This window comes from Balaenoptera physalus (genome assembly GCF_965194825.1).
Source record: "Balaenoptera physalus genome assembly, chromosome: 1".
Taxonomy (NCBI): domain Eukaryota; kingdom Metazoa; phylum Chordata; class Mammalia; order Artiodactyla; family Balaenopteridae; genus Balaenoptera; species Balaenoptera physalus.
This window is the reverse complement of record NC_138882.1, coordinates 71,105,362-71,129,395: the sequence shown is the minus strand read 5'-3', so window position 1 is coordinate 71,129,395 and position 24,034 is coordinate 71,105,362. Positions and strand designations below refer to the sequence as shown.

Below are 24,034 nucleotides of genomic sequence, written 5' to 3'. Positions count from 1 at the left end.
GTCTTTGTCCATTCATCTGTTTATGGACCTTTTTTTTTGCTTCCATGTCTTGGCTATTTCAATATTGTTGCAATGCACTTTTGCCTGCCTCTCTCTTTCCGAATCTGGTGGTCTTAGGTTATAGGCCCAAAAGGTGCCCTGCTGCACCATATGGTAACTCAATTTTTACCTTTTCAAGCAGCTCGATTCAGTTTGCGTTACTGCTGTTGCCACTTTACATCCCACCAGCAGCTAGAAGGTACACAGATCTCTAAAACCCCTTCAGCATTTATAGTTTGTAGACATTTTGCTGATGGTAATGACTGGTGTGAGCTGAAACCTTTTTGAATTTGAATTTGTATGTGGCTAATAATTCCTTATACTAAGCTTTTGGCATGTCCTTTTTTTTCTTTTCCTTTTTTTTTTTAAAGAGTGAGTACAACTCCCCTCCTCTTATTGACTTCTTGAAAAATTTCTCATGTGTTGGATTTTCTTGCCTATTCCCTACCCCAGGGCAATTTTTGAGGGCCTGTGTCATTTACAGCCCTGCAGTCCTTGTGACTATATAAGCAACCATTGTCACTGGGTTTAAAGCTGCTGTTTTGGGAGACAGCCACAAGGCGGCAGCATTATTACGTTCTCAAGTCTTGTTACTAGGACAACAGAGTCTTCCTGGAGGTAGTGTTCCGAGCTTGTAAATTAGAGTGCAATGTGCTGGGACAAGCCCCCAGAAGTTTATGTCTCCTTACTTATGTTTGTTTTTTAAATTTAATTTGTCTTTCTTATCGGAGTAAATTTGATTAGAGTGTTTTGATTGTCTGGCTGTACAGAATCTGCTCAATGATTCACACATATGTCTGTTCATCTTCGGATCCTGTTACCATGTATGTGATTACAGAATGTATATTTTGAAGGTATTGGTGAATATATAATTCATATCATTTATATGTTATATGTTTATATACATTTAACTTACATTAGTATATGTATGTTAACCCCATAGTCCTAATTTACCCATCCTCCCACCTTTCATTTTGGCTAACCATTAGTTTATTTGATAAGTCTGTGAGTGTCTTTTTCTGTGGAAATATGTTCATTGGTAGCAATCTTAGGAAAACTTGTATAAATAATATCATAGGATATTTGTAATACCCTTTTGTCTTACTTAACCTTATATGATTATTTCTAGTCTCAACTCTAGTCCTGAAAACGGCATTGTTCATTTTTTTCCCGAGGCTACTCTTCCATTCTGTCCATATACCACTTCTTCTTTGTCCATTCACCTGTTTATGGACCTTTTTTTTGCTTCCATGTCTTTGCTATTTCAGTATTGTTGCAGTGCACATTTGCCTGCCTCTGTCTTTCCGATTCTGGTGGTCTTAGGTTATCGGCCCAAAAGGTGCCCTGCCGCATCATATGGTAGCTCAATTTTTACGTTTTCAAGCAGCTCGATTCAGTTTGCATTAGTGCTGTTACGACTTTATATCCCACCAGCAGCTAGAAGGTACACACTTCTCTAAAACCCCTTCAGCATTTATAGTTTGTAGACTTTTTGCTGATGGTCATGACTGGTGTGAGCTGAAACCTTTTTGGAGGTTGGATACGCATGTGGCTAATAATTCCTTATGCTGAGCTTTAGGCATGTCCTATTTTTTCTTTTCCTTTTTTTTAAAAAGAGTGAGTACAACTTCCCTCCTCTTATTGATTTCTTGAAAAGTTTCTTATGTGTTGAATTTTCTTGCCTATTCCCTACCCCAGGGCATTTTTTGAGTGCCTGTGTCATTTACAACCGTGCAGTCCTTGTGACTATATAAGCAACCATTGGCACTGGGTTTAAAGGTGCTGTTTTTGGAGACAGCCACAAGGCGGCAGCATTATTACGTTCTCAAGTCTTGTTACTAGGACAACAGAGTCTTCCTGGAGGTAGTGTTCCGAGCTTTTAAATTAGAGTGCAATGTGCTGGGACAAGCCCCCAGAAGTTTATGTCTCCTTACTTATGTTTGTTTTTTAAATTTAATTTGTATTTTTTATCGGAGTAAATTTGATTAGAGTGTTTTGATTGTCTGGCTGTACAGAATCTGTTCAATGATTCATACATATGTCTGTTCATCTTCGGATCCTGTTACCATGTATGTGATCACAGAATATATATTTTGAAGGTATTGGTGATTATATAATTCATATCGTTTATATGTTATATGTTTATATACATTTAACTTACATTAGTATATGTATGTTAACCCCATAGTCCTAACTTACCCATCCCCCCACCTTTCATTTTGGCTAACCATTAGTTTATTTGATAAGTCTGTGAGTGTCTTTTTCTGTGGAAATATGTTCATTGGTAGCAATCTTAAGAATACTTGTATAAATGATATCATAGAATATTTGTCATACCCTTTTGACTTACTTAACCTTATATGATTTTTTCTAGGCTCAACTGTAGTCCTGAAAACAGCATTGTTCATTTTTCTCCCGAGGCTACTATTCCATTCTGTCCGTATACCACTTCTTCTTTGTCCATTCATCTGTTTATGGACCTTTTTTTTGCTTCCATATCTTGGCTATTTCAGTATTGTTGCAGTGCATATTTGCCTGCCTCTGTCTTTCCAATTTTGGTGGTCTTAGGTTATAGGCCCAAAAGGTGCCCTGCCCCATCATTTGGTAGCTCAATTTTTACCTTTTCAAGCAGCTCGATTCAGTTTGCGTTAGTGCTGTTTCCACTTTACATCCCACCAGCAGCTAGAAGGTACACAATTCTCTAAAACCCCTTCAGCATTTATAGTTTGTAGACTTTTTGCTGATGGTCATGACTGGTGTCACCTGAAACCTTTTTGAATTTGAATTTGCATGTGGCTAATAATTCCTTATGCTGAGCTTTAGGCATGTCCTTTTTTTCTTTTCCTTTTTTTTTAAAGAGTGAGTACAACTTCCCTCCTCTTATTGAATTCTTGAAAAGTTACTCATGTGTTGAATTTTTTTGCCTATTCCCTACTCCAGGGCATTCTTTGAGGGCCGGTGTCATTTAGAGCCCTGCAGTCCTTGTGACTATTAAGCAACCTTTGGCACTGGGTTTAAAGCTGCTGTTGTGGGAAACAGCCACAAGGTGGCAGCATTATTACGTTCTCAACTCTTGTTACTAGGGCAACAGAGTCTTCCTGGAGGTAGTTTTCCAAGGTTGTAAATTAGAGTGGAATGTGCTGGGACAAGCCCCCAGAAGTTTATGTCTCCTAACTTATGTTTGCTTTTTAAATTTAATTTCTATTTCTTATCAGAGTCAGTTTGCTTAGAGTGTTTTGATTGTCTGGCTGTACAGAATCTGCTCAATGATTCATACATATGTCTGTTCATCTTCGGATCCTGCTACCATGTACGTGATTACAGAATGTATATTTTTGAAGCTATTGGTGATGATATAATGCATATAGTTTATATGTGATATGTTTATATACATTTAACATACATTAGTATATGTATGTTAACCCCATTGTCCTAATTTACCCATCCTCCCACCTTTCATTTTGGCTAACCACTAGTTTATTTGATAAGTCTGTGAGTGTCTTTTTCTGTGGAAATATGTTCATTGGTAGCAATCTTAGGATAACATGTATTAATGATATCATAGGATATCTGTCATACCCTTTTGACTTACTTAACCTTATATGATTATTTCTAGGCTCAACTGTAGTCCTGAAAACGGCATTGTTCATTTTTTTCCCGAGGCTACTATTCCATTTGGTACGTATCCCACTTCGTCTTTGTCCATTCATCTGTTTATGGACCTTTTTTTTTGCTTCCATGTCTTGGCTATTTCAATATTGTTGCAATGCACTTTTGCCTGCCTCTCTCTTTCCGAATCTGGTGGTCTTAGGTTATAGGCCCAAAAGGTGCCCTGCCGCACCATATGGTAACTCAATTTTTACCTTTTCAAGCAGCTCGATTCAGTTTGCGTTACTGCTGTTGCCACTTTACATCCCACCAGCAGCTAGAAGGTACACAGATCTCTAAAACCCCTTCAGCATTTATAGTTTGTAGACATTTTGCTGATGGTAATGACTGGTGTGAGCTGAAACCTTTTTGAATTTGAATTTGTATGTGGCTAATAATTCCTTATACTAAGCTTTTGGCATGTCCTTTTTTTTCTTTTCCTTTTTTTTTTTAAAGAGTGAGTACAACTCCCCTCCTCTTATTGACTTCTTGAAAAATTTCTCATGTGTTGGATTTTCTTGCCTATTCCCTACCCCAGGGCAATTTTTGAGGGCCTGTGTCATTTACAGCCCTGCAGTCCTTGTGACTATATAAGCAACCATTGTCACTGGGTTTAAAGCTGCTGTTTTGGGAGACAGCCACAAGGCGGCAGCATTATTACGTTCTCAAGTCTTGTTACTAGGACAACAGAGTCTTCCTGGAGGTAGTGTTCCGAGCTTGTAAATTAGAGTGCAATGTGCTGGGACAAGCCCCCAGAAGTTTATGTCTCCTTACTTATGTTTGTTTTTTAAATTTAATTTGTCTTTCTTATCGGAGTAAATTTGATTAGAGTGTTTTGATTGTCTGGCTGTACAGAATCTGCTCAATGATTCACACATATGTCTGTTCATCTTCGGATCCTGTTACCATGTATGTGATTACAGAATGTATATTTTGAAGGTATTGGTGAATATATAATTCATATCATTTATATGTTATATGTTTATATACATTTAACTTACATTAGTATATGTATGTTAACCCCATAGTCCTAATTTACCCATCCTCCCACCTTTCATTTTGGCTAACCATTAGTTTATTTGATAAGTCTGTGAGTGTCTTTTTCTGTGGAAATATGTTCATTGGTAGCAATCTTAGGAAAACTTGTATAAATAATATCATAGGATATTTGTAATACCCTTTTGTCTTACTTAACCTTATATGATTATTTCTAGTCTCAACTCTAGTCCTGAAAACGGCATTGTTCATTTTTTTCCCGAGGCTACTCTTCCATTCTGTCCATATACCACTTCTTCTTTGTCCATTCACCTGTTTATGGACCTTTTTTTTGCTTCCATGTCTTTGCTATTTCAGTATTGTTGCAGTGCACATTTGCCTGCCTCTGTCTTTCCGATTCTGGTGGTCTTAGGTTATAGGCCCAAAAGGTGCCCTGCCGCATCATATGGTAGCTCAATTTTTACGTTTTCAAGCAGCTCGATTCAGTTTGCATTAGTGCTGTTACGACTTTATATCCCACCAGCAGCTAGAAGGTACACACTTCTCTAAAACCCCTTCAGCATTTATAGTTTGTAGACTTTTTGCTGATGGTCATGACTGGTGTGAGCTGAAACCTTTTTGGAGGTTGGATACGCATGTGGCTAATAATTCCTTATGCTGAGCTTTAGGCATGTCCTATTTTTTCTTTTCCTTTTTTTTAAAAAGAGTGAGTACAACTTCCCTCCTCTTATTGATTTCTTGAAAAGTTTCTTATGTGTTGAATTTTCTTGCCTATTCCCTACCCCAGGGCATTTTTTGAGTGCCTGTGTCATTTACAACCGTGCAGTCCTTGTGACTATATAAGCAACCATTGGCACTGGGTTTAAAGGTGCTGTTTTTGGAGACAGCCACAAGGCGGCAGCATTATTACGTTCTCAAGTCTTGTTACTAGGACAACAGAGTCTTCCTGGAGGTAGTGTTCCGAGCTTTTAAATTAGAGTGCAATGTGCTGGGACAAGCCCCCAGAAGTTTATGTCTCCTTACTTATGTTTGTTTTTTAAATTTAATTTGTATTTTTTATCGGAGTAAATTTGATTAGAGTGTTTTGATTGTCTGGCTGTACAGAATCTGTTCAATGATTCATACATATGTCTGTTCATCTTCGGATCCTGTTACCATGTATGTGATCACAGAATATATATTTTGAAGGTATTGGTGATTATATAATTCATATCGTTTATATGTTATATGTTTATATACATTTAACTTACATTAGTATATGTATGTTAACCCCATAGTCCTAACTTACCCATCCCCCCACCTTTCATTTTGGCTAACCATTAGTTTATTTGATAAGTCTGTGAGTGTCTTTTTCTGTGGAAATATGTTCATTGGTAGCAATCTTAAGAAAACTTGTATAAATGATATCATAGAATATTTGTCATACCCTTTTGACTTACTTAACCTTATATGATTTTTTCTAGGCTCAACTGTAGTCCTGAAAACAGCATTGTTCATTTTTCTCCCGAGGCTACTATTCCATTCTGTCCGTATACCACTTCTTCTTTGTCCATTCATCTGTTTATGGACCTTTTTTTTGCTTCCATATCTTGGCTATTTCAGTATTGTTGCAGTGCATATTTGCCTGCCTCTGTCTTTCCAATTTTGGTGGTCTTAGGTTATAGGCCCAAAAGGTGCCCTGCCCCATCATTTGGTAGCTCAATTTTTACCTTTTCAAGCAGCTCGATTCAGTTTGCGTTAGTGCTGTTTCCACTTTACATCCCACCAGCAGCTAGAAGGTACACAATTCTCTAAAACCCCTTCAGCATTTATAGTTTGTAGACTTTTTGCTGATGGTCATGACTGGTGTCACCTGAAACCTTTTTGAATTTGAATTTGCATGTGGCTAATAATTCCTTATGCTGAGCTTTAGGCATGTCCTTTTTTTCTTTTCCTTTTTTTTTAAAGAGTGAGTACAACTTCCCTCCTCTTATTGAATTCTTGAAAAGTTACTCATGTGTTGAATTTTTTTGCCTATTCCCTACTCCAGGGCATTCTTTGAGGGCCGGTGTCATTTAGAGCCCTGCAGTCCTTGTGACTATTAAGCAACCTTTGGCACTGGGTTTAAAGCTGCTGTTGTGGGAAACAGCCACAAGGTGGCAGCATTATTACGTTCTCAACTCTTGTTACTAGGGCAACAGAGTCTTCCTGGAGGTAGTTTTCCAAGGTTGTAAATTAGAGTGGAATGTGCTGGGACAAGCCCCCAGAAGTTTATGTCTCCTAACTTATGTTTGCTTTTTAAATTTAATTTCTATTTCTTATCAGAGTCAGTTTGCTTAGAGTGTTTTGATTGTCTGGCTGTACAGAATCTGCTCAATGATTCATACATATGTCTGTTCATCTTCGGATCCTGCTACCATGTACGTGATTACAGAATGTATATTTTTGAAGCTATTGGTGATGATATAATGCATATAGTTTATATGTGATATGTTTATATACATTTAACATACATTAGTATATGTATGTTAACCCCATTGTCCTAATTTACCCATCCTCCCACCTTTCATTTTGGCTAACCACTAGTTTATTTGATAAGTCTGTGAGTGTCTTTTTCTGTGGAAATATGTTCATTGGTAGCAATCTTAGGATAACATGTATTAATGATATCATAGGATATCTGTCATACCCTTTTGACTTACTTAACCTTATATGATTATTTCTAGGCTCAACTCTAGTCCTGAAAACGGCATTGTTCATTTTTTTCCAGAGGCTTGTATTCCATTTGGTACGTGTACCATTTCGTCTTTGTCCATTCATCTGTTTATGGACCTTTTTTTTGCTTCCATGTCTTGGCTACTTCAATATTGTTGCAGTGCACATTTGCCTGCCTCTGTCTTTCCGAATCCAGTTGTCTTAGGTTATAGGCCCAAAATGTGCCCTGCCGCATCATATGGTAGCTCAATGTTTACCTTTTCAAGCAGCTCGATTCATTTTGCGTTACTGCTGTTACCACTTTACATCCCACCAGCAGCTAGAAGGTACACAGTTCTCTAAAACCCCTTCAGCATTTATAGTTTGTAGACCTTTTGCTGATGGTCATGACCGGTGTGAGCTGAAACCTTTTTGGAGGTTGGATACGCATGTGGCTAATAATTCCTTATGCTGAGCTTTAGGCATGTCCTTTTTTTCTTTTCCTTTTTTTTTAGAGTGAGTACAACTTCCGTACTCTTATTGACTTCTTGAAAATTTCTCATGTGTTGAATTTCCTTGCCTATTCCCTACCCCAGGGCATTTTTTGAGGGCCTGTGTCTTTTACAGCCCTGCAGTCCTTGTGACTATATAAGCAACCATTGGTACTGGGTTTAAAGCTACTGTTGTGGGAAGCAGCCACAAGGCGGCAGCATTATTACGTTCTCAAGTCTTGTTACTAGGACAACACAGTCTTCCTGGAGGTAGTGTTCCGAGCCTGTAAATTAGAGTGCAATGTCCTGGGACAAGCCCCCAGAAGTTTATGTCTCCTAACTTATGTTTGTTTTTTAAATTTAATTTCTATTTCTTATCGGAGTAAATTTGATTAGAGTGTTGTGGTTTTCTGGCTGTACAGAATATGCTCAATGATTCATACATATGTCTGTTCATCTTCGGATCCTGTTACCATGTATGTGATTACAGAATGTATATTTTGAAGGTATTGGTGAATATATAATTCATATCATTTATATGTTATATGTTTATATACATTTAACATACATTAGTATATGTATGTTAACCCCATAGTCCTAATTTACCCATCCTCCCACCTTTCATTTTGGCTAACCCTTAGTTTATATGATAAGTCTGTGAGTGTCTTTTTCTGTGGAAATATGTTCATTGGTAGCAATCTTAGGATAACATGTATAAATGATGTCATAGGATATTTGTCATACCCTTTTGACTTACTTAACCTTATATGATTATTTCTAGGCTCAACTCTAGTCCTGAAAACAGCATTGTTCATTTTTTTCCAGAGGCTACTATTCCATTTGGTACATATACCATTTCGTCTTTGTCCATTCATCTGTTTATGGACCTTTTTTTGCTTCCATGTCTTGGCTATTTCAGTATTGTTGCAGTGCACATTTGCCTGCCTCTGTCTTTCCGATTCTGGTGGTCTTAGGTTATAGGCCCAAAAGGTGCCCTGCCGCATCGTATGGTAACTCAATTTTTACCTTTTCAAGCAGCTCCATTCAGTTTGCATTAGTGGTATTACTTCTTTACATCCCACCAGCAGCTAGAAGGTACACATTCCTCTAAAACCCCTTCAGCATTTATAGTTTGTAGACTTTTTGATGATGGTCATGAGTGGTGTTACCTGAAACCTTTTTGAATTTGAATTTGCATGTGGCTAATAATTCCTTATACTGAGCTTTAGGCATGTCATTTTTTTCTTTTCCTTTTGTTTTAAAGAGTGAGTACAACTTCCCTCCTCTTATTGACTTCTTGAAAAGTTTCTCATGTGTTGAATTTTTTTGCCTATTCCCTACCCCAGGGCATTTTTTGAAGGCAGGTGTCATTTAGAGCCCTTCAGTCCTTGTGACTATTAAGCAACCTTTGGCACTGGGTTTAAAGCTGCTGTTGTGGGAAACAGCCACAAGGCGGCAGCATTATTACGTTCTCAACTCTTGTTACTAGGGCAACAGAGTCTTCCTGGAGGTAGTTTTCCAAGGTTGTAAATTAGAGTGGAATGTGCTGGGACAAGCCCCCAGAAGTTTATGTCTCCTAACTTATGTTTGCTTTTTAAATTTAATTTCTATTTCTTATCGGAGTAAATTTGATTAGAGTGTTTTGATTGGCTGTACAGAATCTGCTCAATGATTCATACATATATCTGTTCATCTTCGGAACCTGTTATCAAGTATGTGATTACAGAATATATATTTTGAAGGTATTGGTGATTATATAATTCATATCGTTTATATGTTATATGTTTATATACATTTAACTTACATTAGTATATGTATGTTAACCCCATAGTCCTAACTTACCCATCCCCCCACCTTTCATTTTGACTAACCATTAGTTTATTTGATAAGTCTGTGAGTGTCTTTTTCTGTGGAAATATGTTCATTGGTAGCAATCTTAAGAAAACTTGTATAAATGATATCATAGGCTATTTGTCATACCCTTTTGACTTACTTGACCTTATATGATTTTTTCTAGGCTCAACTGTAGTCCTGAAAACAGCATTGTTCATTTTTCTCCCGAGGCTACTATTACATTCTGTCCGTATACCACTTCTTCTTTGTCCATTCATCTGTTTATGGACCTTTTTTTTGCTTCCATATCTTGGCTATTTCAGTATTGTTGCAGTGCATATTTGCCTGCCTCTGTCTTTCCAATTTTGGTGGTCTTAGGTTATAGGCCCAAAAGGTGCCCTGCCGCATCATTTGGTAGCTCAATTTTTACCTTTTCAAGCAGCTCGATTCAGTTTGCGTTAGTGCTGTTTCCACTTTACATCCCACCAGCAGCTAGAAGGTACACAGATCTCTAAAACCCCTTCAGCATTTATAGTTTGTAGACATTTTGCTGATGGTAATGACTGGTGTGAGCTGAAACCTTTTTGAATTTGAATTTTTATGTGGCTAATAATTCCTTATACTAAGCTTTAGGCATCTCCTTTTTTTTCTTTTCCTTTTTTTTTTAAAGAGTGAGTACAACTTCCCTCCTCTTATTGACTTCTTGGAAATTTCTCATGTGTTGAATTTTTTTGCCTATTCCCTACCCCAGGGCATTTTTTGAAGGCAGGTGTCATTTAGAGCCCTTCAGTCCTTGTGACTATTAAGCAACCTTTGGCACTGGGTTTAAAGCTGCTGTTGTGGGAAACAGCCACAAGGCGGCAGCATTATTGCGTTCTCAAGTCTTGTTACTAGGAGAACAGAGTCTTCCTGGAGGTAGTGTTCTGAGCTTGTAAATTAGAGTGCAATATGCTGGGACAAGCCCCCAGAAGTTTATGTCTCCTAACTTATGTTTTTTTTTTAAATTTAATTTCTATTTCTTATCGGAGTAAATTTGATTAGAGTGTTTTGATTGTCTGGCTGTACAGAATCTGCTCAATGATTCATACATATGTCTGTTCATCTTCGGATCCTGTTACCATGTATGTGATCACAGAATATATATTTTGAAGGTATTGGTGATTATATAATTCATATCGTTTATATGTTATATGTTTATATACATTTAACTTACATTAGTATATGTATGTTAACCCCATAGTCCTAACTTACCCATCCCCCCACCTTTCATTTTGGCTAACCATTAGTTTATTTGATAAGTCTGTGAGTGTCTTTTTCTGTGGAAATATGTTCATTGGTAGCAATCTTAAGAAAACTTGTATAAATGATATCATAGGATATTTGTCATACCCTTTTGACTTACTTAACCTTATATGATTTTTTCTAGGCTCAACTGTAGTCCTGAAAACAGCATTGTTCATTTTTCTCCCGAGGCTACTATTCCATTCTGTCCGTATACCACTTCTTCTTTGTCCATTCATCTGTTTATGGACCTTTTTTTTGCTTCCATATCTTGGCTATTTCAGTATTGTTGCAGTGCATATTTGCCTGCCTCTGTCTTTCCAATTTTGGTGGTCTTAGGTTATAGGCCCAAAAGGTGCCCTGCCGCATCATTTGGTAGATCAATTTTTACCTTTTCAAGCAGCTCGATTCAGTTTGCGTTAGTGCTGTTTCCACTTTACAACCCACCAGCAGCTAGAAGGTACACAGATCTCTAAAACCCCTTCAGCATTTATAGTTTGTAGACATTTTGCTGATGGTAATGACTGGTGTGAGCTGAAACCTTTTTGAATTTGAATTTGTATGTGGCTAATAATTCCTTATACTAAGCTTTAGGCATGTCCTTTTTTTTCTTTTCCTTTTTTTTTTTAAAGAGTGAGTACAACTCCCCTCCTCTTATTGACTTCTTGAAAAATTTCTCATGTGTTGGATTTTCTTGCCTATTCCCTACCCCAGGGCAATTTTTGAGGGCCTGTGTCATTTACAGCCCTGCAGTCCTTGGGACTATATAAGCAACCATTGTCACTGGGTTTAAAGCTGCTGTTTTGGGAGACAGCCACAAGGCGGCAGCATTATTACGTTCTCAAGTCTTGTTACTAGGACAACAGAGTCTTCCTGGAGGTAGTGTTCCGAGCTTGTAAATTAGAGTGCAGTGTGCTGGGACAAGCCCCCAGAAGTTTATGTCTCCTTACTTATGTTTGTTTTTTAAATTTAATTTGTATTTTTTATCGGAGTAAATTTGATTAGAGTGTTTTGATTGTCTGGCTGTACAGAATCTGTTCAATGATTCATACATATGTCTGTTCATCTTCGGATCCTGTTACCATGTATGTGATTACAGAATGTATATTTTGAAGGTATTGGTGATTATATAATTCATATCATTTATATGTTATATGTTTATATACATTTAACTTATATTAGTATATGTATGTTAACCCCATAGTCCTAATTTACCCATCCTCCCACCTTTCATTTTGGCTAACCATTAGTTTATTTGATAAGTCTGTGAGTGTCTTTTTCTGTGGAAATATGTTCATTGGTCGCAATCTTAGGAAAACTTGTATAAATGATGTCATAGGATATTTGTCATACCCTTTTGACTTACTTAACCTTATATGATTATTTCTAGGCTCAACTCTAGTCCTGAAAACAGCATTGTTCATTTTTTTCCAGAGGCTACTATTCCATTTGGTACATATACCATTTCGTCTTTGTCCATTCATCTGTTTATGGACCTTTTTTTGCTTCCATGTCTTGGCTATTTCAGTATTGTTGCAGTGCACATTTGCCTGCCTCTGTCTTTCCGATTCTGGTGGTCTTAGGTTATAGGCCCAAAAGGTGCCCTGCCGCATCGTATGGTAACTCAATTTTTACCTTTTCAAGCAGCTCCATTCAGTTTGCATTAGTGGTATTACTTCTTTACATCCCACCAGCAGCTAGAAGGTACACATTCCTCTAAAACCCCTTCAGCATTTATAGTTTGTAGACTTTTTGATGATGGTCATGAGTGGTGTTACCTGAAACCTTTTTGAATTTGAATTTGCATGTGGCTAATAATTCCTTATACTGAGCTTTAGGCATGTCATTTTTTTCTTTTCCTTTTGTTTTAAAGAGTGAGTACAACTTCCCTCCTCTTATTGACTTCTTGAAAAGTTTCTCATGTGTTGAATTTTTTTGCCTATTCCCTACCCCAGGGCATTTTTTGAAGGCAGGTGTCATTTAGAGCCCTTCAGTCCTTGTGACTATTAAGCAACCTTTGGCACTGGGTTTAAAGCTGCTGTTGTGGGAAACAGCCACAAGGCGGCAGCATTATTACGTTCTCAACTCTTGTTACTAGGGCAACAGAGTCTTCCTGGAGGTAGTTTTCCAAGGTTGTAAATTAGAGTGGAATGTGCTGGGACAAGCCCCCAGAAGTTTATGTCTCCTAACTTATGTTTGCTTTTTAAATTTAATTTCTATTTCTTATCGGAGTAAATTTGATTAGAGTGTTTTGATTGGCTGTACAGAATCTGCTCAATGATTCATACATATATCTGTTCATCTTCGGAACCTGTTATCAAGTATGTGATTACAGAATATATATTTTGAAGGTATTGGTGATTATATAATTCATATCGTTTATATGTTATATGTTTATATACATTTAACTTACATTAGTATATGTATGTTAACCCCATAGTCCTAACTTACCCATCCCCCCACCTTTCATTTTGACTAACCATTAGTTTATTTGATAAGTCTGTGAGTGTCTTTTTCTGTGGAAATATGTTCATTGGTAGCAATCTTAAGAAAACTTGTATAAATGATATCATAGGCTATTTGTCATACCCTTTTGACTTACTTGACCTTATATGATTTTTTCTAGGCTCAACTGTAGTCCTGAAAACAGCATTGTTCATTTTTCTCCCGAGGCTACTATTACATTCTGTCCGTATACCACTTCTTCTTTGTCCATTCATCTGTTTATGGACCTTTTTTTTGCTTCCATATCTTGGCTATTTCAGTATTGTTGCAGTGCATATTTGCCTGCCTCTGTCTTTCCAATTTTGGTGGTCTTAGGTTATAGGCCCAAAAGGTGCCCTGCCGCATCATTTGGTAGCTCAATTTTTACCTTTTCAAGCAGCTCGATTCAGTTTGCGTTAGTGCTGTTTCCACTTTACATCCCACCAGCAGCTAGAAGGTACACAGATCTCTAAAACCCCTTCAGCATTTATAGTTTGTAGACATTTTGCTGATGGTAATGACTGGTGTGAGCTGAAACCTTTTTGAATTTGAATTTTTATGTGGCTAATAATTCCTTATACTAAGCTTTAGGCATCTCCTTTTTTTTCTTTTCCTTTTTTTTTTAAAGAGTGAGTACAACTTCCCTCCTCTTATTGACTTCTTGGAAATTTCTCATGTGTTGAATTTTTTTGCCTATTCCCTACCCCAGGGCATTTTTTGAAGGCAGGTGTCATTTAGAGCCCTTCAGTCCTTGTGACTATTAAGCAACCTTTGGCACTGGGTTTAAAGCTGCTGTTGTGGGAAACAGCCACAAGGCGGCAGCATTATTGCGTTCTCAAGTCTTGTTACTAGGAGAACAGAGTCTTCCTGGAGGTAGTGTTCTGAGCTTGTAAATTAGAGTGCAATATGCTGGGACAAGCCCCCAGAAGTTTATGTCTCCTAACTTATGTTTTTTTTTTAAATTTAATTTCTATTTCTTATCGGAGTAAATTTGATTAGAGTGTTTTGATTGTCTGGCTGTACAGAATCTGCTCAATGATTCATACATATGTCTGTTCATCTTCGGATCCTGTTACCATGTATGTGATCACAGAATATATATTTTGAAGGTATTGGTGATTATATAATTCATATCGTTTATATGTTATATGTTTATATACATTTAACTTACATTAGTATATGTATGTTAACCCCATAGTCCTAACTTACCCATCCCCCCACCTTTCATTTTGGCTAACCATTAGTTTATTTGATAAGTCTGTGAGTGTCTTTTTCTGTGGAAATATGTTCATTGGTAGCAATCTTAAGAAAACTTGTATAAATGATATCATAGGATATTTGTCATACCCTTTTGACTTACTTAACCTTATATGATTTTTTCTAGGCTCAACTGTAGTCCTGAAAACAGCATTGTTCATTTTTCTCCCGAGGCTACTATTCCATTCTGTCCGTATACCACTTCTTCTTTGTCCATTCATCTGTTTATGGACCTTTTTTTTGCTTCCATATCTTGGCTATTTCAGTATTGTTGCAGTGCATATTTGCCTGCCTCTGTCTTTCCAATTTTGGTGGTCTTAGGTTATAGGCCCAAAAGGTGCCCTGCCGCATCATTTGGTAGATCAATTTTTACCTTTTCAAGCAGCTCGATTCAGTTTGCGTTAGTGCTGTTTCCACTTTACAACCCACCAGCAGCTAGAAGGTACACAGATCTCTAAAACCCCTTCAGCATTTATAGTTTGTAGACATTTTGCTGATGGTAATGACTGGTGTGAGCTGAAACCTTTTTGAATTTGAATTTGTATGTGGCTAATAATTCCTTATACTAAGCTTTAGGCATGTCCTTTTTTTTCTTTTCCTTTTTTTTTTTAAAGAGTGAGTACAACTCCCCTCCTCTTATTGACTTCTTGAAAAATTTCTCATGTGTTGGATTTTCTTGCCTATTCCCTACCCCAGGGCAATTTTTGAGGGCCTGTGTCATTTACAGCCCTGCAGTCCTTGGGACTATATAAGCAACCATTGTCACTGGGTTTAAAGCTGCTGTTTTGGGAGACAGCCACAAGGCGGCAGCATTATTACGTTCTCAAGTCTTGTTACTAGGACAACAGAGTCTTCCTGGAGGTAGTGTTCCGAGCTTGTAAATTAGAGTGCAGTGTGCTGGGACAAGCCCCCAGAAGTTTATGTCTCCTTACTTATGTTTGTTTTTTAAATTTAATTTGTATTTTTTATCGGAGTAAATTTGATTAGAGTGTTTTGATTGTCTGGCTGTACAGAATCTGTTCAATGATTCATACATATGTCTGTTCATCTTCGGATCCTGTTACCATGTATGTGATTACAGAATGTATATTTTGAAGGTATTGGTGATTATATAATTCATATCATTTATATGTTATATGTTTATATACATTTAACTTATATTAGTATATGTATGTTAACCCCATAGTCCTAATTTACCCATCCTCCCACCTTTCATTTTGGCTAACCATTAGTTTATTTGATAAGTCTGTGAGTGTCTTTTTCTGTGGAAATATGTTCATTGGTCGCAATCTTAGGAAAACTTGTATAAATGATATCATAGGATATTTGTAATACCCTTTTGTCTTACTTAACCTTATATGATTATTTCTAGTCTCAACTCTAGTCCTGAAAACGGCATTGTTCATTTTTTTCCCGAGGCTACTCTTCCATTCTGTCCATATACCACTTCTTCTTTGTCCATTCACCTGTTTATGGACCTTTTTTTTGCTTCCATGTCTTTGCTATTTCAGTATTGTTGCAGTGCACATTTGCCTGCCTCTGTCTTTCCGATTCTGGTGGTCTTAGGTTATAGGCCCAAAAGGTGCCCTGCCGCATCATATGGTAGTTCAATTTTTACGTTTTCAAGCAGCTCGATTCAGTTTGCTTTAGTGCTGTTACAACTTTATATCCCACCAGCAGCTAGAAGGTACACACTTCTCTAAAACCCCTTCAGCATTTATAGTTTGTAGACTTTTTGCTGATGGTCATGACTGGTGTGAGCTGAAACCTTTTTGGAGGTTGGATACGCATATGGCTAATAATTCCTTATGCTGAGCTTTAGGCATGTCCTATTTTTTCTTTTCCTTTTTTTTAAAAAGAATGAGTACAACTTCCCTCCTCTTATTGATTTCTTGAAAAGTTTCTTATGTGTTGAATTTTCTTGCCTATTCCCTGCCCCAGGGCATTTTTTGAGTGCCTGTGTCATTTACAACCGTACAGTCCTTGTGACTATATAAGCAACCATTGGCACTGGGTTTAAAGGTGCTGTTTTTGGAGACAGCCACAAGGCGGCAGCATTATTACGTTCTCAAGTCTTGTTACTAGGACAACAGAGTCTTCCTGGAGGTAGTGTTCCGAGCTTTTAAATTAGAGTGCAATGTGCTGGGACAAGCCCCCAGAAGTTTATGTCTCCTTACTTATGTTTGTTTTTTAAATTTAATTTGTATTTTTTATCGGAGTAAATTTGATTAGAGTGTTTTGACTGTCTGGCTGTACAGAATCTGTTCAATGATTCATACATATGTCTGTTCATCTTCGGATCCTGTTACCATGTATGTGATTACAGAATGTATATTTTGAAGGTATTGGTGATTATATAATTCATATCATTTATATGTTATATGTTTATATACATTTAACTTATATTAGTATATGTATGTTAACCCCATAGTCCTAATTTACCCATCCCCCCACCTTTCATTTTGGCTAACCATTAGTTTATTTGATAAGTCTGTGAGTGTCTTTTTCTGTGGAAATATGTTCATTGGTAGCAATCTTAGGATAACATGTATAAATGATATCATAGGATATTTGTCATACCCTTTTGACTTACTTAACCTTATATGATTATTTCTAGGCTCAACTCTAGTCCTGAAAACGGCATTGTTCATTGTTTTCCAGAGGCTACTATTCCATTTGGTATGTATACCATTTCGTCTTTGTCCATTCATCTGTTTATGGACCTTTTTTTGCTTCCATGTCTTGGCTATTTCAGTATTGTTGCAGTGCACATTTGCCTGCCTCTGTCTTTCCGATTCTGGTGGTCTTAGGTTATAGGCCCAAAAGGTGCCCTGCTGCATCGTATGGTAACTCAATTTTTACCTTTTCAAGCAGCTCCATTCAGTTTCATTAGTGGTATTACTTCTTTACATCCCACCAGCAGCTAGAAGGTACACATTCCTCTAAAACCCCTTCAGCATTTATAGTTTGTAGACTTTTTGATGATGGTCATGACTGGTGTTACCTGAAACCTTTTTGAATTTGAATTTGCATGTGGCTAATAATTCCTTATACTGAGCTTTAGGCATGTCATTTTTTTCTTTTCCTTTTGTTTTAAAGAGTGAGTACAACTTCCCTCCTCTTATTGACTTCTTGAAAAGTTTCTCATGTGTTGAATTTTTTTGCCTATTCCCTACCCCAGGGCATTTTTTGAAGGGAGGTGTCATTTAGAGCCCTTCAGTCCTTGTGACTATTAAGCAACCTTTGGCACTGGGTTTAAAGCTGCTGTTGTGGGAAACAGCCACAAGGCGGCAGCATTATTACGTTCTCAACTCTTGTTACTAGGGCAACAGAGTCTTCCTGGAGGTAGTTTTCCAAGGTTGTAAATTAGAGTGGAATGTGCTGGGACAAGCCCCCAGAAGTTTATGTCTCCTAACTTATGTTTGCTTTTTAAATTTAATTTCTATTTCTTATCGGAGTAAATTTGATTAGAGTGTTTTGATTGGCTGTACAGAATCTGCTCAATGATTCATACATATATCTGTTCATCTTCGGAACCTGTTATTATGTATGTGATTACAGAATGTATATTTTAAAGGTTTGGTGATTATATAATTTATATAGTTCATATGTTATATGTTTATATACATTTAACATACATTAGTATATGTTGGTTAACCCCATAGTCCTAATTTACCCATCCTCCCACCTTTCATTTTGGCTAACCGTTAGTATTTTTGATAAGTCTGTGACTGTCTTTTTCTGTGGAAATATGTTCATTGGTAGTAATCTTAGGAAAACATGTATAAATGATTTCATAGGATATTTGTCACACCCTTTTGACTTACTTAACCTTATATGACTATTTCTAGTCTCAACTGTAGTTCTGAAAACGGCATTGTTCATTTTTTTCCCGAGGCTACTCTTCCATTCTGTCCATATACCACTTCTTCTTTGTCCATTCACCTGTTTATGGACCATTTTTTGCTTCCATGTCTTGGGTATTTCAGTATTGTTGCAGTGCACATTTGCCTGCCTCTGTCTTTCCGAATCCAGTTGTCTTAGGTTATAGGCCCAAAATGTGCCCTGCCGCATCATATGGTAGCTCAATGTTTACCTTTTCAAGCAGCTCGATTCAGTTTGCGTTACTGCTGTTACCACTTTACATCCCACCAGCAGCTAGAAGGTACACAGTTCTCTAAAACCCCTTCAGCATTTATAGTTTGTAGACTTTTTGCTGATGGTCATGACTGGTGTGAGCTGAAACCTTTTTGGAGGTTGGATACACATGTGGCTAATAATTCCTTATGCTGAGCTTTAGGCATGTCCTTTTTTTCTTTTCCTTTTTTTTTAAAGGGTGACTACAACTTCCCTCCTCTTATTGACTTCTTGAAAATTTCTCATGTGTTGAATTTTCTTGCCAATTCCATACCCCAGGGCATTTTTTGAGGGCCTGTGTCTTTTACAGCCCTGCAGTCCTTGTGACTATATAAGCAACCATTGGCACTGGGTTTAAAGCTACTGTTGTGGGAAGCAGCCACAAGGCGGCAGCATTATTACGTTCTCAAGTCTTGTTACTAGGACAACACAGTCTTCCTGGAGGTAGTGTTCCGAGCTTGTAAATTAGAGTGCAATGTGCTGGGACAAGCCCCCAGAAGTTTATGTCTCCTAACTTATGTTTGTTTTTTAAATTTAATTTCTATTTCTTATCGGAGTAAATTTGATTAGAGTGTTGTGGTTTTCTGGCTGTACAGAATCTGCTCAATGATTCATACATATGTCTGTTCATCTTCGAACCTGTTAGCATGTATGTGATTACAGAATGTATATTTTAAAGTTATTGGTGATTATATAATTTATATATTTCATATGTTATATGGTTATATACATTTAACATACATTAGTATATGTATTTTAACCCCATTGTCCTAATTTACCCATCCTCCCACCTTTCATTTTGGCTAGCCATTAGTTTATTTGATAAGTCTGTGAGTGTCTTTTTCTGTGGAAATATGTTCATTGGTAGCAATCTTAGGATAACATGTATAAATGATGTCATAGGATATTTGTCATACCCTTTTGACTTACTTAACCTTATATGATTATTTCTAGGCTCAACTGTAGTCCTGAAAACGGCATTGTTCATTTTTTTCCCGAGGCTACTATTCCATTTGGTACGTATCCCACTTCGTCTTTGTCCATTCATCTGTTTATGGACCTTTTTTTTTGCTTCCATGTCTTGGCTATTTCAGTATTGTTGCAGTGCACATTTGCCTGCCTCTGTCTTTCCGATTCCGGTGGTCTTAGGTTATAGGCCCAAAATGTGCCCTGCCGCATCATATGGTAGCTCAATGTTTACCTTTTCAAGCAGCTCGATTCAGTTTGCGTTACTGCTGTTACCACTTTACATCCCACCAGCAGCTAGAAGGTACACAGTTCTCTAAAACCCCTTCAGCATTTATAGTTTGTAGACTTTTTGCTGATGGTCATGACTGGTGTGAGCTGAAACCTTTTTGGAGGTTGGATACGCATGTGGCTAATAATTCCTTATGCTGAGCTTTAGGCATGTCCTTTTTTTCTTTTCCTTTTTTTTAAAGAGTGACTACAACTTCCCTCCTCTTATTGACTTCTTGAAAATTTCTCATGTGTTGAATTTTCTTGCCAATTCCATACCCCAGGGCATTTTTTGAGGGCCTGTGTCTTTTACAGCCCTGCAGTCCTTGTGACTATATAAGCAACCATTGGCACTGGGTTTAAAGCTACTGTTGTGGGAAGCAGCCACAAGGCGGCAGCATAATTACGTTCTCAAGTCTTGTTACTAGGACAACACAGTCTTCCTGGAGGTAGTGTTCCGAGCTTTTAAATTAGAGTGCAATGTGCTGGGACAAGCCCCCAGAAGTTTATGTCTCCTAACTTATGTTTGTTTTTTAAATTTAATTTCTATTTCTTATCGGAGTAAATTTGATTAGAGTGTTGTGGTTTTCTGGCTGTACAGAATCTGCTCAATGATTCATACATATGTCTGTTCATCTTCGAACCTGTTAGCATGTATGTGATTACAGAATGTATATTTTAAAGGTATTGGTGATTATATAATTTATATATTTCATATGTTATATGTTTATATACATTTAACATACATTAGTATATGTATTTTAACCCCATTGTCCTAATTTACCCATCCTCCCACCTTTCATTTTGGCTAGCCATTAGTTTATTTGATAAGTCTGTGAGTGTCTTTTTCTGTGGAAATATGTTCATTGGTAGCAATCTTAGGATAACATGTATAAATGATGTCATAGGATATTTGTCATACCCTTTTGACTTACTTAACCTTATATGATTATTTCTAGGCTCAACTGTAGTCCTGAAAACGGCATTGTTCATTTTTTTCCCGAGGCTACTATTCCATTTGGTACGTATCCCACTTCGTCTTTGTCCATTCATCTGTTTATGGACCTTTTTTTTTGCTTCCATGTCTTTGCTATTTCAGTATTGTTGCAGTGCACATTTGCCTGCCTCTGTCTTTCCGATTCTGGTGGTCTTAGGTTATAGGCCCAAAAGGTGCCCTGCCGCATCATATGGTAGCTCAATTTTTACGTTTTCAAGCAGCTCGATTCAGTTTGCATTAGTGCTGTTACGACTTTATATCCCACCAGCAGCTAGAAGGTACACACTTCTCTAAAACCCCTTCAGCATTTATAGTTTGTAGACTTTTTGCTGATGGTCATGACTGGTGTGAGCTGAAACCTTTTTGGAGGTTGGATACGCATGTGGCTAATAATTCCTTATGCTGAGCTTTAGGCATGTCCTATTTTTTCTTTTCCTTTTTTTTAAAATGAGTGAGTACAACTTCCCTCCTCTTATTGATTTCTTGAAAAGTTTCTTATGTGTTGAATTTTCTTGCCTATTCCCTACCCCAGGGCATTTTTTGAGGGCAGGTGTCATTTACAACCGTGCAGTCCTTGTGACTATATAAGCAACCATTGGCACTGGGTTTAAAGGTGCTGTTTTTGGAGACAGCCACAAGGCGGCAGCATTATTACGTTCTCAAGTCTTGTTACTAGGACAACAGAGTCTTCCTGGAGGTAGTGTTCCGAGCTTTTAAATTAGAGTGCAATGTGCTGGGACAAGCCCCCAGAAGTTTATGTCTCCTTACTTATGTTTGTTTTTTAAATTTAATTTGTATTTTTTATCGGAGTAAATTTGATTAGAGTGTTTTGATTGTCTGGCTGTACAGAATCTGTTCAATGATTCATACATATGTCTGTTCATCTTCGGATCCTGTTACCATGTATGTGATCACAGAATATATATTTTGAAGGTATTGGTGATTATATAATTCATATCCTTTATATGTTATATGTTTATATACATTTAACTTACATTAGTATATGTGTGTTAACCCCATAGTCCTAACTTACCCATCCCCCCACCTTTCATTTTGGCTAAACATTAGTTTATTTGATAAGTCTGTGAGTGTCTTTTTCTGTGGAAATATGTTCATTGGTAGCAATCTTAAGAAAACTTGTATAAATGATATCATAGGATATTTGTCATACCCTTTTGACTTACTTAACCTTATATGATTTTTTCTAGGCTCAACTGTAGTCCTGAAAACAGCATTGTTCATTTTTCTCCCGAGGCTACTATTCCATTCTGTCCGTATACCACTTCTTCTTTGTCCATTCATCTGTTTATGGACCTTTTTTTTGCTTCCATATCTTGGCTATTTCAGTATTGTTGCAGTGCATATTTGCCTGCCTCTGTCTTTCCAATTTTGGTGGTCTTAGGTTATAGGCCCAAAAGGTGCCCTGCCCCATCATTTGGTAGCTCAATTTTTACCTTTTCAAGCAGCTCGATTCAGTTTGCGTTAGTGCTGTTTCCACTTTACATCCCACCAGCAGCTAGAAGGTACACAGATCTCTAAAACCCCTTCAGCATTTATAGTTTGTAGACATTTTGCTGATGGTAATGACTGGTGTGAGCTGAAACCTTTTTGAATTTGAATTTGTATGTGGCTAATAATTCCTTATACTAAGCTTTAGGCATGTCCTTTTTTTTCTTTTCCTTTTTTTTTTAAAGAGTGAGTACAACTTCCCTCCTCTTATTGACTTCTTGGAAATTTCTCATGTGTTGAATGTTCTTGCCAATTCCCTACCCCAGGGCATATTTTGAGGGCTTGTGTCATTTACAGCCCTGCAGTCCTTGTGACTATATAAGCAATCATTGGCACTGGGTTTAAAGTGCTGTTGTGGGAAGCAGCCACAAGGCGGCAGCATTATTGCGTTCTCAAGTCTTGTTACTAGGAGAACAGAGTCTTCCTGGGGGTAGGTTTCTGAGCTTGTAAATTAGAGTGCAATATGCTGGGACAAGCCCCCAGAAGTTTATGTCTCCTAACTTATGTTTTTTTTTAAAATTTAATTTCTATTTCTTCTCGGAGTAAATTTGATTAGAGTGTTTTTATTGTTTGACTGTACAGAATCTGCTCAATGATTCATACATATATCTGTTCATCTTCGGAACCTGTTAGCATGTATGTGATTACAGAATGTATATTTTAAAGGTATTGGTCATTATATTATTTATATAGTTTATATATTATATGTTTATATACATTTAACATACATTAGTATATGTATGTTAACCCCATTGTCCTAATTTACCCATCCTCCCACCTTTCATTTTGGCTAACCATTAGTTTATTTGATAAGTCTGTGAGTGTCTTTTTCTGTGGAAATATGTTCATTGGTAGCAATCTTAGGATAACATGTATTAATGATATCATAGGATATTTGTCATACCCTTTTGACTTACTTAACCTTATATGATTATTTCTGGGCTCAACTCTAGTCCTGAAAACGGCATTGTTCATTTTTTTCCAGAGGCTTCTATTCCATTTGGTACGTGTACCATTTCGTCTTTGTCCATTCATCTGTTTATGGACCTTTTTTTTGCTTCCATGTCTTGGCTATTTCAATATTGTTGCAGTGCACATTTGCCTGCCTCTGTCTTTCCGAATCCAGTGATCTTAGGTTATAGGCCCAAAATGTGCCCTGCCGCATCATATGGTAGCTCAATGTTTACCTTTTCAAGCAGCTCGATTCAGTTTGCGTTACTGCTGTTACCACTTTACATCCCACCAGCAGCTAGAAGGTACACAGTTCTCTAAAACCCGTTCAGCATTTATAGTTTGTAGATTTTTTGCTGATGGTCATGACTGGTGTGAGCTGAAACCTTATTGAATTTGAATTTGCATGTGCCTAATAATTTCCTTTACTGAGCTTTAGGCATGCCCTTTTTTTTCTTTTCCTTTCTTTTTTAGAGAGTGCATACAACCTCCCTCCTCTTAT

At 37.2% G+C, this 24,034-nt stretch overlaps 1 protein-coding gene across 1 annotated transcript in view; it reads left to right on the top strand.

Moving 5' to 3' along the window:
- The window catches only part of LOC309654418 (uncharacterized protein), a gene marked incomplete at its 5' end in the record, with an annotated part of 886,940 nt that overhangs the window by 635,879 nt on the left and 227,027 nt on the right, over positions 1-24,034 (top strand). The gene's annotated exons all lie outside the window — the stretch shown is intronic.